General features: G+C 43.1%; 1 protein-coding gene across 1 annotated transcript in view; it reads left to right on the top strand.

Annotated features, from left to right (window-relative positions):
* The first annotated feature begins 1,436 nt into the window (after positions 1-1,436).
* PRDM10 (PR/SET domain 10) overlaps positions 1,437-15,420 on the top strand; it is a 79,800-nt gene continuing 65,816 nt past the window's right edge. Inside the window, exon 1 of the mRNA XM_070399382.1 lies at positions 1,437-1,567. The gene's annotated coding sequence lies outside the window, so the exon portion shown is untranslated. The remainder of the gene's footprint in view (positions 1,568-15,420) is intronic.

Genomic DNA, 15,420 nt, shown 5'->3' with positions numbered 1-15,420 from the left:
ATAGTGCCATATGTGCTGAAAAAAATCCATCTAATTTTTTCCCATCTGATTTGCATCAATTAAAAACATCAATATAAAAAAGCATTTACACTTTAAAAAAATGGGACGAGGTGGAATTACCTCCCTCTTATGTTTTTAGTTTCCCCATTTTCTGCTGGCAGATCTTTAGGTTCCTGGTCAGCCACTTGGATCTGTTTTCTCTTTGCCCCTCTTTGCACTTTTTTTGGTCTGTGGATTTATCCTTTTTTTCGGCCTTTAAAAAACAATTTAAAAGAAAATTGATTTCAGAGAGGAAGGTATAAGGAGAGACAGAAACATCAATGATGCGAATCACTGATGGACTGTCTCCTACACGCCCCACACGGGTATTGGAGACCACAACCTGGGCATGTGCCCTGACGGGAATCGAACCAGAACCTTCTGGTTCATAGGTTGAAGCTCAACCACTGAGCCACACGGCCGGGCTGTAAATCTTATTTAATCTTCAAAATAGTGTAGCCAGGTAGATGTCGTGGATGGGAAACCTGCTCCCTGAGGGTGCAACGTCTTCAGGTCTCTTGGAGATCCAGTCGCCATCCATTCATATCACGGGTAGAACGAGAGCTGCGTTTCTTGCTCCAAAGCTTGAGCTTATTTCCATGCACTCGATTACCCTTGGAGAAGGCAATTTTAAGGGATGGTAGCGTATGGGGGCCCTTGGTTAAGAAAGGGGTTAAACTACTGGTTAACCAGCACTGAATAATAATACTCCACATTTCCGAAAAACCATTGCCTTTATCTGAATGGTCAGGAGAAAGGATAGATGCAGTGAAGCGCTCCAGGGCTGGGCAGGGACCTCAGAGGGGGCGGGTCAGAGGTGGAAGGAAGCCCTCGGGCCCGGGCACAACCCCGCGACCCTAGAGCCCGAGGCCGGGGCGCGGCTTTCCGCGCGGAGCACCGGTTCAGCTGCGCGCTGGCCTGGAACGCCGCTGCAGGACACGTGGCCTCTCGGGCGTCGGGGGCCTGGAACCCCCACCTGCAGGCAGCGCATCCCCTCCACCTGGAGCTCGGAGGCTGGTGGTTTCCCCGCCCCGGAGCCCGCGGGACCCCGAGAGCCTGGCCGACTCTGCATCCGAAGAGTCGGCTTTTCTGATTGGCTTAGAGTGCGAACGCAGGCGAGCCCTGCCTGAGACCCGCTCTTTGATTGGATTTTCAAAGAACAGCAGAGCACGAAATAAAGAGGCCTTCCGTCATTGGGCCATTGTGTGGATCTCCTTTTGCCTTCTCCGCCGAGTGAAAAAGCCGCTCGGATATCTTCGTCATGAGTCTTAAATCTGGGCCTGTCAGTTCGTCCCAGCGTTACTGGTATCTAGGCTGGGCATGGAGTTTATAGAGTTCAGCCAATCACATAACGCCGAGATCAGGTTGCCAGGCAGATTATGGTAATGAGGCCCCGCCTTTTATGCTGCTCCCACTCTGCGGCGGGAAGAACCACCTGGAGGTGGCGGGGGGGGATTGATTTCCATCACCCCTAGGGAGAGAGGATCGGGGACCCGCTGATCTTCCAGCTCCCCTCACCCAACATCGTGTAAGTACCCAAAGGATTAAGGGAACCGGATAAGCCGGCGTCCAGAGTACCCCATCGACTGGGAGGGTGTTTCGTCTTTGCTTAGTCCCACCCAAAATGGCGCCAAGCGCTTTCCGCGTCTCAGAGCCCGGCCGGGGCCAACCGACCGCGGACCCGGGTGGGGGGGGAATGGATGGTGGTGGTGGGGGGGAGAAATCCCGGCGGCACCGCCCGATGGTACAGTCCAGCCGGGGCTGGGACGCGGCACCTCACTCGGGGTGGGGGGGTCAAACCATCGGCACCTTCTTAGGGGAACGGGGCAGACCCCCCTGCAGGCGTCCCTCCCGGCGCTGCGTCCCGCGACCGCCTCGGCGCCGCTGCGCCCCCGTCTTCCCCGCGCGCACCTCCTCCCCGCGACCCCCGATGGCTCGCACGCTCCGCCGGCCGCGCGCACCTCTCTCCCCTGCCCGCGTTGGTTGGGCCGGGACGGCGGTTGGGCGCCCGGCGCGCTCCTGGGCGGCGGTTGGGCGGGCGCACGGGTGGCTGCGGGGCGTCCCCGGCGATCGGGGCCGGGTGGGGGGGGCGTGCGGGGGTGGCGGCGCGGCCGGGTCCTAGGGGCCGGGTGGGCAGCGGGCCTGCGCCGTGGGGCGCCCTGCTTTGTCCCCGGAGGCCGCGCCGCCACCTGCCATGGATGGCCGGACCCCCGTTCCTTTTTACGAGTGGGCGTCCCTGGGACCCGGGAGGCCCCGTTTCCTGGAGGCGCGCGGGGATGGCGCGCTGGGGCTCGTCTCCGGAATGAGTGGCCGGGGGCGCGCTGGTTGGAGGCCGAGGTCCACCTGTGCTGCATGCAGAGCGCAGAGGCGGGCGTGGAAGGCCGCTGGGGAGCCGGTGGATGGTTGGTGTTTCGGCTTCCAGCCCATCCTCCGCTTTCCCGAAGCCTTGGTTAGCCCGTGGCCAGATGTTAGGAACCCCCCGTCTCCTAAGGAAAGGGAACGCAGCGCTGAAGAGTTTGGGGTGCGTGCGCGTTCAGCCCGGCTCGGCGGGTTTGTTGGCTTTGCGTTTTCAACCTTTGCGTACGGCCAAGCACCCGCAGGGCTGGCGGGGGTGCTGTCATCGAGGACGAAACGCGCGCTGCGTCCCACCCAGCTCAGCCCCGTGTCTTCATGCGCCTGTTCAAATCTTGCCGGGCGCATCGCACCCAGAAGTTGTCTAAACTGTAACTTACCCTTCATTAAACGCAACATCACTCGGGACTGGTTCGTGGCCTCTTTTTCTGACCCGTTCCTCTGTTGCTTTCAGTAGGAAGGTCTACTCTATGTTGTTAGCACTCTCCCACCACCCCCACTCCCACCCCCAGCGCCCCAGGAGCGTCTATGTTGATGAACCAACCATACGTGTTGCTGTAGAATCGAGAAACAAACGAAAAACCCCAAAACGGATTGGTTGGAGCAAAGCCGACTTGAAAGCAGTGTTGATTCAATCTGGTATGTTTAGAAAGGAACTTGTAGGTTTACTCTTTTAATAAATTGAGGCGAAACGGGCATAAAGTGAACCATGGTAAAGTGCAGAAGTTAGCAGTAGATTCACATTTTAAAAACTTGGACCAAGACCCTTTCTTCACCCGGTGAACGTAATTGAGTCTGTATTCTAGAAACGGCCAAGTCCATGTCTTCAAAAGCTCTGGATGCTTTTTCATTCTTTAAAATAATTGTAATATCTGAATCATTTTACCTTTCAAACGCATAACCTAGTGGGAGAGGTTTCTGAGTAACAAGCAGAATTGTTTAAAGAGTTGAGAAATATTCAGCTATAATTTTGATTTCCTTAATTTTACATGGTCAGCATTGGTAAATACATAATGTCATCCGGTAAAAATAGTAAACCTTTAAACATGCTGTCACTGTAATGTTTGAACTGTTTAGTCATCGTTTGCGTTAAAATAGAAGGCTGATGTACTTTGACCTGTTCACCACTAAAGTACAGTCTTTCCCCACCCCCACCACACTTCCTTTCCAAAATGTGTAGACATACCAGAAATCTGTATTTTTTTTTTTTTTCACGAGCAGAATTTATCGGCTACTGTTGAAATTTATCATAGGTACTCTGATAATAAATGAGAATTTGGTCTGGTGTCGAGTCAATGAGTTAAGAGAAAGCAAATGCTCGCCACAACCAAATCTTTGCAGAATGGTTCTGCTCCGCTTCTGCTGGCGGGAAGGCAAGAGGGGAGCTCCCTTCTGACTTGACTATTTTGGTCATTCTCTGTGGCAGCCTTCCTCTCCCTCCTCTGGCATTTATGAGATGTAGTTGAATCACTTCTAAAGTTGAGTCACTACCACAGGGCCAGGGCGTCTGGCCTTTGTCCTTCTAGTATCAGTGTGAGAACTCTGGTTCAAGACTTCTGTGGAACACTCTGAACTGGCGCCTTTCCAGCTACCTCCTGCAGCTCCCCCTGTGACATTGATACTTGACTCAAACATTGTTTCCATTCCCTCTTGCCAGTCCTTCCGTGCCTTCCATTGCCTGTACCTGTGCAGATTTTTAAGCTTGTTCAGGTTGTGGAAAACACCTGGAAGTATGTTTTGTTTTATTTATAATTTTGAAATAGTCTAGAGAATTAGGGAGCGCAGAAATGGAAAGGGAGGAGGAGGGAGGTTATGGATAATCCCAAGTCGTCACAACTACAGCAAGACTAGTTAAAATGTGGTGAAAACAACTGCTAAAATATTTTTTAAAAATTCATTTCTTAGTTGAAGTCTTGTTTTAACATTAGAATTATTGGGGCTAAATGCCCCCTTTCTTTACCCAGGTCCTTCACTTCTAGTGGCAGGTTGCAGGCCACAGCCTCTTTCCTGCTGTGATCCCTGAGATCTGTGCTGTCCCACGTGGTCTGTGGGGCACTTGAAACATGGCTAGTGCTGCAAATGTGAAATACATGCCAGATTTGAGACTTAGTATGAAAACCCCCCAAATACTTCTGTTTCTAAAATACTGATTACATGTTGAAATATGTTGCAGATATTAAGTTAAATAAAATGTATTATTACAATTATGTTAGCCTGTTTTTTATGTTAAGAAAATGTGGCTACCAGAACATTTAAAATTACCCGTGGCTGGTGTGGCTCAGTTGGCTGGCTGGGCGTTGTCCTGCCCTCCGAAAGATTGCTGGTTGGATTCCTGGTCAGGGCACATGTCTGGGTTTGAGGCTCGATCCCTGGTGATGTTTCACTCTCCCATGGATGTTTCTCTCTCTCAAGGCATCGTCCTCCGTGCTCCAAGGTTAATTAAAAAAATAAAAATAAAGTTACATGTGGATGGCATGTGTGATTCTCATGAACTGTAGCCTGAGACTTAGTCTGGTAGGGGTGGGAGTTCCCAATTAGCAATGCTGTTATACAATTTTTTTATCTTTTTGTTTTTATATTTGTTTTTGCATTTATCTTTTTGTTTCTTTAGTTTCTACTAATAGATACTGCTAATATGTCGATGTATTTGATCATCTTAGTGCTGTCAGCTCTCAAAGAAGCATTATTATTTTGCAGAACACCTTGATCTTAAGACGACCAGAAAATTGAGTTAACAGTTATGGAATTAACATATTCAATTAATCCTTTGAACTTAAAATAATAAAATGACAGCTGTTGAGCACATAATTCTTTAACCAAAAAGTTGAGCTGCCCTTGCCGATTTGGCTCAGGGGATAGAGCATCGGCCTGTGGACTGGAGGGTCCCAGGTTCGAATCCGGTCAAGGGCACATGCCCGGTTGCAGGCTCGATCCCCAGTAGAGGGTGTGCAGGAAGCAGCTGATCAATGATTCTCATCATTGGTGTTTCTATCTCTCTCTCCCTCTCCCTTCCTCTCTGAAATCAATAAAAATATATTTTAAAAAGTTGAGTTAAGCATAAGCAACTAAAAATTCCCAAACTTGGTCTGTCACTTACCCATTGATTTTTTATAATGTACCATTTTTCCAAGATTTAAGAAAGATCTCTGGGAGAAACTTAAAATTGAGAAAATCAAGCTCATAATTTTTTTCTCCTGTGATTTAAGAAAAGACCGTAAGCCCAGCCAGAGTGGCTCAGTTGGCTGAGCATTGTCATGTGCACCTGAAGGTGGCCGGTTTGATTCCCAGTCAGGGCACATGCCTGGGTGTCAGGTAGCTTCCCCAGTTATAGCATCTACAAAAGACAACCGATCCTTGTTTCTCTCTTACATCAATGTTTCTCTCTCCCTTCATCCCTCCCTTCTCCTCTCTCTAAGCATATCCTCTCGTGAGGATTAAAAACAAACAAACCATAATAGTTTCATTCTAAGTGTGAAACTCTTTGGACCAACTTGTGGGACAACTGTCCTTTTAAACACAAAGAATCATGGCCTACAGGTAAAAATCATGTTGTTTCACACCCATATTTGAAAACATTGAACGTTTTGCCCTGCTTGACCTTGTAGATGTATTCCCTTTACTATCTATGGAGGTTTGATGCTGTGTAGCACTTAACAGCATGGGCTCTAGAGGCAAAGGAACCTAGGCTGATTCATAGCTCAGCTCAATTGACTGGCTGTGACCTTGGGCCCATTACTTAACTTCTGTGAGCCTAAGTTTCTTTTCTTTTTTTTTTTTAAGCCTTTGTTTCTTTAATAAATCATTAACTAGTTTCTTTATTTTTTTTTTTTAAATATATTTTGTTGATTTTTACAGAGAGGAAGGGAGAGGGATAGAGAGTTAGAAACATCGATCAGGTGCCTCCTGCACACTCCCCACTGGGGATGTGCCTACAACCAAGGTACATGCCCTTGACCGGAATCGAACCTGGGACCCTTGAGTCTGCAGGCCGACGCTCTATCTGCTGAGCCAAACCGGTTAGGGCCTAGTTTCTTTATTTTAAAAAAATATATTTCTTTATTGATTTCAGAGAGGGAGAGAGAGAGAGAGAGAGAGAGAGACTAACATCAATGATGAGAGAGAATCATTGATCTGCTGCCTCCTGCACGCCCCCTACTGGGGATCGAGCCCTCCACCCAGCTATGTGCCCTTGGCCGGAATCGAACCTGGGACCCTTCAGTTCCCAGGCCGACGCTCTATCCACTGAACCAAACAGGCTAGGGCGACTAGTTTCTTTATTAATGGGGATGATAATAGCACTAGTCTCATAGACGAGGCGGGAGAGGGCTTGTGTTCACATGCCTCAATATATACATGGCTCAACAACAAAGCACAGAGTAATGGGGCTCAGTAATGTCTACTGATTTTTGGACCCTCTGCTTCAGCCAAATTGGTCTTCCCATTGTCCCTACAACATTCAGGGGTTTCCCTTCATGTTTTCACTCCTTCATTTCTTGATTGGGATGTTTGTTTGTCTCTGCCCACTCCTTTCTCCCACCCCAGTTCTGCCCACTGAAATCCCACCCATTCTTCTAGAGCAGTGGTTGGTAAACTTTTTTTTTTTTTTTTTTAAAAACCAGTGACTAAATATTTGTGGCTTTGTGGGTGGTATGGTCCCTGTTGCAATTACTGCCCTCCCTCCCTATAGTGCGAAAGCATGTGTGTGTTCCAGTTGAACTTTATGGACCCCCAAACTTGAAGTCACATATCTTTCATGTGTCATGAAATATTCTTCTTTTGAGTCTTTTCAACTATTTTGAAAAGTATAAACCATTCTTAGCTCACAGGCCCTACAAAAGCAGATGTCCTGCTGCCCTGCCCGTGGGCTCTGGTTTGCCAACCCCTGAACGAGAGCAAATTGAAAGCACACATTCCTGCCAGAGGCTCTGTTGAGCATTTTATTTGAAAGTGATTCCTTTTGTCTGCGAATGTCCTACAGTAATTTTGTAGCGTTTGGTTGTAATAATGACATTCATTGAGTGCTTAATTTGTGTCCTGTAGCAATGATTTGTGCTTATTTCTTGCTTCCTAAACATAAATTCCTTAAAGCAATGGATATATTTTTTAGCCCCCCTCATATAGAATGACTTTTACTGGATTCTAAAATGTCTGGAGGAATAAAAGAGTGAATACAATTAACTTAAGACATTCAAAGTGATTTCTGAAGTCTTTTCTTCAAAATTCTTAGTTTTGTATGCAAATGCTTCCATTTTCTTAGCATTGCTTGAAGATTTTGAGGCCCATCTATTGGGGGTTATTTTCAATCTTGCTGCAAACCACGATGACAGGCTACCTCATGCTGTCCTCCTGATGGTGGGATAGCTATAACCATTGCTTTGTGTTTGACTAACTTTTTAAGTGTCCTTTCTAAGGCACCTGTTTTTGTTAAATTTCCTTAATGCGCGTCATTGACAGAACAGTGTAGTAACTATATTATGAATGAGAAAAAGGAGACAGAAGCTTAGTGAATTATGTGAGAGTGGTGGGAGCTAAGGCTAGGAGCAAGGTATTTGTATTTCCCAATCTCAGGCAATGGTGTGATATTAATAAGAGTTCAGTCTCTTACCTTTTATTCATCTCTTTCATTCTTTTTCTCTTGGAAGTTGATGAATTGAACTTAATCTGGGTTTTATGTATTTCACAATTTGATTAGTCTAAGGACCTATGGCCAATAGATGTTTAGGACACTTGTTTATGTGACATGTAAGTTTTCTCAAGTGTGTTGAACCTATTGAAATGACATAACTATAAAACAGTAGCCCTAGATTTAAAACTAAATTACGTAGCATTAATTGTGCTTTGGTGAACTTTGTTTCATTTAAAAATTTTAAGAAAGTTTATATACAATATTTATATAGACTTATCCCAAAGCCTAGGTATCTCATCAAAATATATTTTTATACATTTAAAAAATCATATCTTTTTTCATGTTCATGGTTTTTCAACAGTTAAGTCTAACAAAATATGTGTAAGACCTTTACAGAAATATTTTTAAAGGTTTATTGAAAGTGACTTTAATTAAATCTAAATAAATGACCCTAGTCGGTTTGGCTCAGTGGATAGAGCATTGGCCTGCTAACTGAAAGGTCCCAGGTTCGATTCCGGTCAAGGGCACATGCCCGGGATGTGGGCTTGATCCCCAGTGGGGGACTTGCAGGAGGCAGCCGATCCATGATTCTCTCTCATCATGCGTGTTTCTATCTCTCTCTCCCTCTTCCTTCCTCTCTGAAATCAATACAAATATATTTTAAAAGATCTAAATAAATGGAAAGGCACACTGGTTCAAGGATTGGAAGATTCAATATTGTAAGGAGCCAATTCTTTGGAACTGACTTGTAGATTTAATGTAATCCCAGAAAATTAAAAAAAAAACCCAAGTAGACAAGCCAATATTAACATTTTTGTCAAGGCCCAATAAATTGCAAGACATTATTTAAAAAAAAATACTTGTTTTTATTGATTTCAGAGAGAGGAAGGGAGAGTGAGAGAGATAGAAACATCAATGATGAGAGAGAATCATGGATTGGCTGCCTCCTGCACACCCCCCACTGGGGATGGAGCCCGCAACCTGGGCATGTGCCCTGACCGGGAATCGAACTGGTGACCTCCTGGTTCCTACGTTGATGCTCAACCACTGAGCCACACCGGCTGGGTGGCAAGACATTCTTGAAAAAGAAATAGAAATTGGGAAAACTCTTTACTAGAGATCAAGAAGAGCTATGATAATTAGACAGTGTGATATTGGCATCGGGATAGACTAATAGGCCAATAGAACCCTACAAGGAGTCCAGAAACAGTCCCACACATATTCAAACACTTGATCTAGGTGACCCAGGAGGCATGGCAGATAAAAGGCAAACAATAAACCGTTTAGAGGTTAACATAGGAGAATTCATGACCTCAGTACAGAGAAAGGTTTCTTAAATAAGATGTTACCTGTACTCATAGAATACTGGGCAAGGGTCTTGAACAGGCACTTACTCTGTTCAAGAGAAATCCAAATGTCTAACCGACACATGGAAAGATGCTCAATCTTGTTAATGCAACTTACAGCCGTGTCACTGTGCACCTAAAGCAGTGGCAATACCAAATCCTGAGGCTGTTGAGCAGTAGGAACAGTCATACCTGGCTGGTAGGAATATACATTGGTCTGACTACTTTGGGAAATAATTTGGCATTACCTAGAAAGTCAAAGATATGCAGACTCTTTTAAAGCCCAGTGATTCTACTCTTAGATAAATACACACATGAGAGAATCAGAAAAAATATTTGGAGTAATCAGTTTTCCTGATGTGAATTGATGCAGTTAATATTTGAGGGCTGCTAGGTTCTATTCTGTTTTGTTTTTTTCCACAACAGTGAATGAATGTTATTTATTTTTTCTCTCTCTGCTGAATGTTTTATTTATTTTTTATTGAATTTATTGGGGTGACATTGGTTAATAAAATCACACAGGTTTCAAGTCTAATATTTAAGGCTTTTATCCATTTTGAATTTATTCTTGTGTATGGTGTAAGAAGGTTGTCTAGTTTCGTTTGTTTGCATGTATCTGTCCAATTTTCCCAACACCATTTATTGAAAAGACTACCTTTATCCCACTGTATGTTTTTGCCTTCTTTGTCAAATATTAATTGACTCTGAAGGCATGGGTTTATTTCTGGGCTCTCTATTCTGTCCCATTAATCTATATGTTTGTTTTTATGCCAGTACCATACTGTTTAGATTACTATGAACATGTAAGTATCATTTGATATGAGGTAGTGTGATCCCTCCACCTTTGTTCTTCTTTCTCAAGATTGCTGTGGCTATTCGGGGTCTTTTGTGGTTCCATATAAATTTTTGGAATATTTATTCTAGTTCTGTGAAATATGCCGCTGGTATCTTGATAGGAATTGTATTGAATCTATAGATAGCTTTGGGAAGTATGGACATTTTAATGATGTTGATTCTTCCTGTCCATGAACACGGTATATGCTTCCACTTATTTGTATCTTCTTCAGTTTCTTTCTTCAGTGTCTTCCATATTTCTGAGTACATCTGCTGCATATTTTAATATTCAGTCTGGCTTTCAGTTCTTAAAACAACGCTAGGCACAGAATAGGCATTTAATAAATATTGTTGTGTTTTTAAACAATTATTTGAATTTTTAAAATGGGTACCCTTCACTATAAGTTTATAGTTACCTCAACTCTTTATTGACTAATTTGCCCAATTCAATCTGTTTGCGGCCTGGAAAATTACAACCTTCCCTGGTTCCTTTGAGATCAAGCCCAGCCTGGTGATTGCATCAGCTGGTGGGAGACCAAGGGATTAGAAGCAGCAGGTCCAAGCCAAGCTTGGGTTTGGCAGCTTTGCCTAGGAGAGCGGTGCTGCAGAGAAGGGAAAAGATATCTAAGCTCGGTAATAAAAAGAATTTGGGTTCAAATCACACTTATCAGTGCCATGACCTTGGACAGGTAGCAATTTTAGGTTGTTGTGAGGATTACTCAAATATCTGCGTATTTAAACATTTACAGACATACTAAGTATTTAAATACAGTACTCAGTACAGTTCACAATGCCTGGCATGCGATAGGTACATAGTAAATGGCAATAGCTATAATTATCACTATTGTACTGGTTTTTTACTTAAGTAACATTGAATTTCCACATTTTTAATCAGGTGAACTATGATTATGTTGATTTTTAAAACAAAGAGCTGCATCTATTAGGGGATTCTAATGTTGTGGTCTCATTTAACTCCTACACTGGATTTGCAAATGAATCCAACCATGAAATGGACCAGCAAGTGTTTGCAAAGAGTAGATAAGGCTGAGATTTCTAAACAGGAGCATGATGCCATTATTTTGTCTTTCCTTACGGAAGAAAATGCCCATCACATAGTTTTAAAATTCTGTTAATTTTAAGTTGAAATGTACATGTTTTCTAGTGAAATATATCAGTTGAGAGAACACTTGCCCACACTTAAGAGATACTTACTCCCAAATAAATTGTTTAATAATGAAAATCTTAAAAATGTCTCTTAATTGGAAAATAGATTTTCTGGATAAAATACCTTCACGATCTAATACTTAGCCTGTAATGATCATCATTTAAATAATTATTAATATTTGTAATACACTCTACCAGTCATTTTCAACCAGTGTGTTGCAAGAATTGTTAATACCTGACTGTTTAGTCAGGGGTACTGACTTCTTTTCCCTTAGCTTGTCAAATAAAAAAAATGATAGCAGCCAACACAACAATAACAGTTCGGTTTGAATGAACCAAAATTACATCTACTTTTTTTCGGTCAGATCGGAAAAAAATATAATCTATTTTTTGGGGTCACAGAATTTTAATAGGTTTTGTATACCATGAACTGAAAAAGGTTGTATATCTCTGCTCTATACCATTGTGCTATACTATAACAAGCATCCCACTGTAACTTAACAGAGAGCCTGCAAATCCGGTAATGCAGGTGGCATTATTCCAGTTGTCCAGATAAAGAACTTTTACTTGCCTTCCAATATTTTCCCACCCCTCTGTACTGAGAAAACATTTTAAGAAACGTCCTGGCTTGTGGAAGACAACTTTGAATATTATACTAGCGGATGCTGGCCTGCCATCACAGTTTTATTAAGATGGAGGAGGTTCCATTTCGATGACAAATCTTAATTATATGCCAGTAAGATAGAGTTTTTAATGAAGGCAATAATAACTGCATCATTGGGCTCACCATCTTGTTAATCAAATGCTTGCTTTGGACACTTCTGTGTTTCATATTGGACTGAGCAACCAAGGAACTGAGGTGGAGGAATGAGATTTTGAAAATGAACAGAAGGTGAAGCCCACATTCCCCTTTCAGAGGGGGAGTGAATGGGATATGAAGGGAATTACTTCAAACCAGCAGCCGTTTGCTCCTTAGTCCTGGTTCAGTGCCATGGTTCAACCTCCTGGATAAAAGGCTGTGTGTGTTTCAGGAGTTTGATGTAGAGTGAACATGTACTTACACTGTTTTCTTTTGTGTTATATGCATAGTGTTAAATTATGAAAATTGTGCTCTAGAATAATTTCCTCTAAGCAATTTTAATATTCTTTTTCCAATTAAGACATTTTAAAGCAATTGAATTTTTAAAAAGTATTTTTAAAATTGATTTCAGAGAGGAAGGGAAAGGGAGAGAGAGATAGAAACATTAATGATGAGAGAGAATCATTGATTGGCTGTCTCCTGCACGTCCCCCACTGGGGACTGAGCCTGCAACCCAGGAATCGAACCATGACCTCCTGGTTCATAGGTTGATGCTCAACCACTGAGCCATGCTAGCCTAGCTAAAGCGCTTAAGTATACTGAGGAAACAGCTTATACTTACTAGTAATTAAGATTATGCCTCATTACATTATCCAGTGTCTTATACTAAGGTTGTATTTGTGATTGTCAAGAGCCATAGTTAACCACCCAGACCCATCTGTATGAAAGCTGTCAGGGCCCCAGAAGACCCATCTGCAAGTCCCCCATTTAGTTACTGCAATTACTAGTTCAGCAACAGAACCTGAGATATGTGGGCCAGATAGCTTTCTGCGTGCAGGTATGCCAGGGCCACAGATTGTACTGGTACCCCTGCTGTTTGTCTTGCAAATGAATGTCACTGTTCAGAAAGGTAACTGGAGAGAATTGTCCTGGAGCTATGTAAATCTGTCATTCATAGTCGAAAAACATAGATAATAAATATTATTTGGTGAGTCATTTGTATCAATCTTTCAGTTTTCAAGTGTTCCTCATAAAACCATATTTATAGATAGAGCTTATTTAGAATATTCCTGATAAGTATATGGAATAGATCTCCGTGTTGTCATGTGGTGAAGGGAAGCTGGACAATCAAATGCCCATAAGAGTAAATGGTTGGCAAGGAGGACCACCCCAGTGCACAGCCACCCAGTCTTTGCAGAATTCTAAGGCATAAATACCACAGACATATTGGGGAAGCTGGTAAGTCTTTAAGAAAGGTGTAAGGATTCTTGCTAAGTGTTATTCAGTAACATAAAAGTCTTTTTTAAGGTGAAGACTTTGAGCACTGAAGGTTTGTGTATGAACATCTGTTCATACCACTAAGTTGGAGTAAGAATTCAGGGCTCTAATCTTTGCCCAGTGCTTACTTGGCCTCATTATAATCACTCCCTCAGATTACTTACAGAATGACTCTCCAAAAGGTGTTCCTGCCATGAGAAAATATTTTTCTTTTCTTATTGTGGGAGAGTCAGCCAGATCTGGCTGACATCAGAAGTGCCTGGGGAGGTTTATAAACAAAGATGCCTACTCTTTCCTGGACCTCTGCAACGAACATTGGCCTTTCTCCTAGATCCCCAGGTGATTTTGATTCAACTATGGGAATTGTAGTACTTCAACTTGAAGTCTTTTAGAGGCCCATCCTAGCTACTGTTTGAAGCTTTTCTCTCATAGTTACTAGTCCCTGAGCATGGCCTAAATTTCTCTTGTCTCTGAAACTTTCTCAAGCTGTTTTAATCAGAAATGCCTTTATATTTACTGAAGTAGTAGCAAGTATAGTTTTTTCTATTTACCTATCTATTGCAACTGTCACCACAATCAATTTTAGAATATTTTCATAACCCCAGAAGAAACTCCATGCCTCTTAGCCATCACCCCTTAATTCCCCATTTCATCCCAATTTCCCATGCAACCACTTATCTAGTTTCTATTTTTATTGATTTGCCAGTTCTGCAAATTTATATAAATGGAATCATTCAGCATGTGGTCCTTTGTGTTGTTAGGAGAACAAAGTTTTCAAGGTATTTTCATTTCTTTCTTTGTTTTTTTTGGTTAATAATAGTCTATTATATGGATAGTATACCCCATTTTATCTACCCACTCATCAGTTGATAGACTTTTGAGCTGTTTCCACTTTATAGCTTTTATGAATAATGCTGCTGTGAACATTCATGTACAAGCTTTCATGTAAACATATTGCTCTTGGTTTGTTATATCTGGTGGCAGATCACTGGGTCATTTGGTAACATGTTTAGCCTTAGGAGGAATTTCCAGACTTTTCTGTAGTGGCTGCACCACTTTACATTCTTACCAGCAGTGGATGAGGGTTCTAGTTTTTCTGCACCCTCACCAACACTTGCTATTATCTGCTGCTATATTAGAATTTTGAATGAATTGAGAAGATTAAACTATCCTACAAAAATGAGTAGGGTAGAAACTAGAATAGCGTTAACAAAGGCTATATTGTATAGTTAATTGACATGGCTTTAAAAAAGTTGCCTCGCCCTGGCCAGTGTGGCTTAGTTGGTCGTCATCTCATGCACCTGAAGGGTCACGGGTTCGATTCCCGGTCAGAGCACATACCTAGGTTGTGGGTTTGATCCCCGGTAGGGGCGAGTATGGGAGATGATCGATGTTTCTCTCTCCTACTCTCCCTCTCGAATCAATTAAAACAAAACATATCCTTGGGTGATGATTAAAAATAAATGTTGCCTAGTGTTATGTTCAGAGATCAGTATTTTGCTGAAATTCAGGCTATAGGAATGATGTTCAGCTATTATTCTGAAGCTATAATATCCTGTACGTTTTCTTAGCTGTACAATTTTTAGTGGAGAGTTTACAATCTGTATGATTTGAATTTCAAATATTCTGCTTACACAATAGCAGGTAAAGAACCCAAGTGCTTCGGGGTAGGGGGCGGGGGAAGAGGCTGGGAGGAGGGGAGTAAAGGAGGGGAAATGAGAGATATCTGTAATACTATCAATAATAAAAATATATTTAAAAAAGGGGAAAAAACGGCCCTGGTGAGGCTGAAATGGCCCATGAGAGGTTGAGACGGCCCCTGTGAGACTGAGATGGCCCCGGTGAGGTTGAATCGGCCCCGGTGATGTTGAGACGGCCCCAGTGAGGTCGAATCGGCCCCAGTGAGGTTGAATCGGCCCCAGTGAGGCTGAGACGGCCCCGGTGATGTTGCGACGGCCCCGGTGAGGTTGAGATGGCCCCGG

The sequence above is a fragment of the Myotis yumanensis genome, unplaced genomic scaffold (genome assembly GCF_028538775.1).
Source record: "Myotis yumanensis isolate MYYU_CA2020_CCGP unplaced genomic scaffold, mMyoYum1.0.hap1 SCAF_19, whole genome shotgun sequence".
In the NCBI taxonomy this organism is placed as follows: Eukaryota; Metazoa; Chordata; class Mammalia; order Chiroptera; family Vespertilionidae; genus Myotis; species Myotis yumanensis.
Note: the sequence above shows the minus strand (reverse complement) of the source record. Positions and strands in the feature narration are given on the sequence as shown.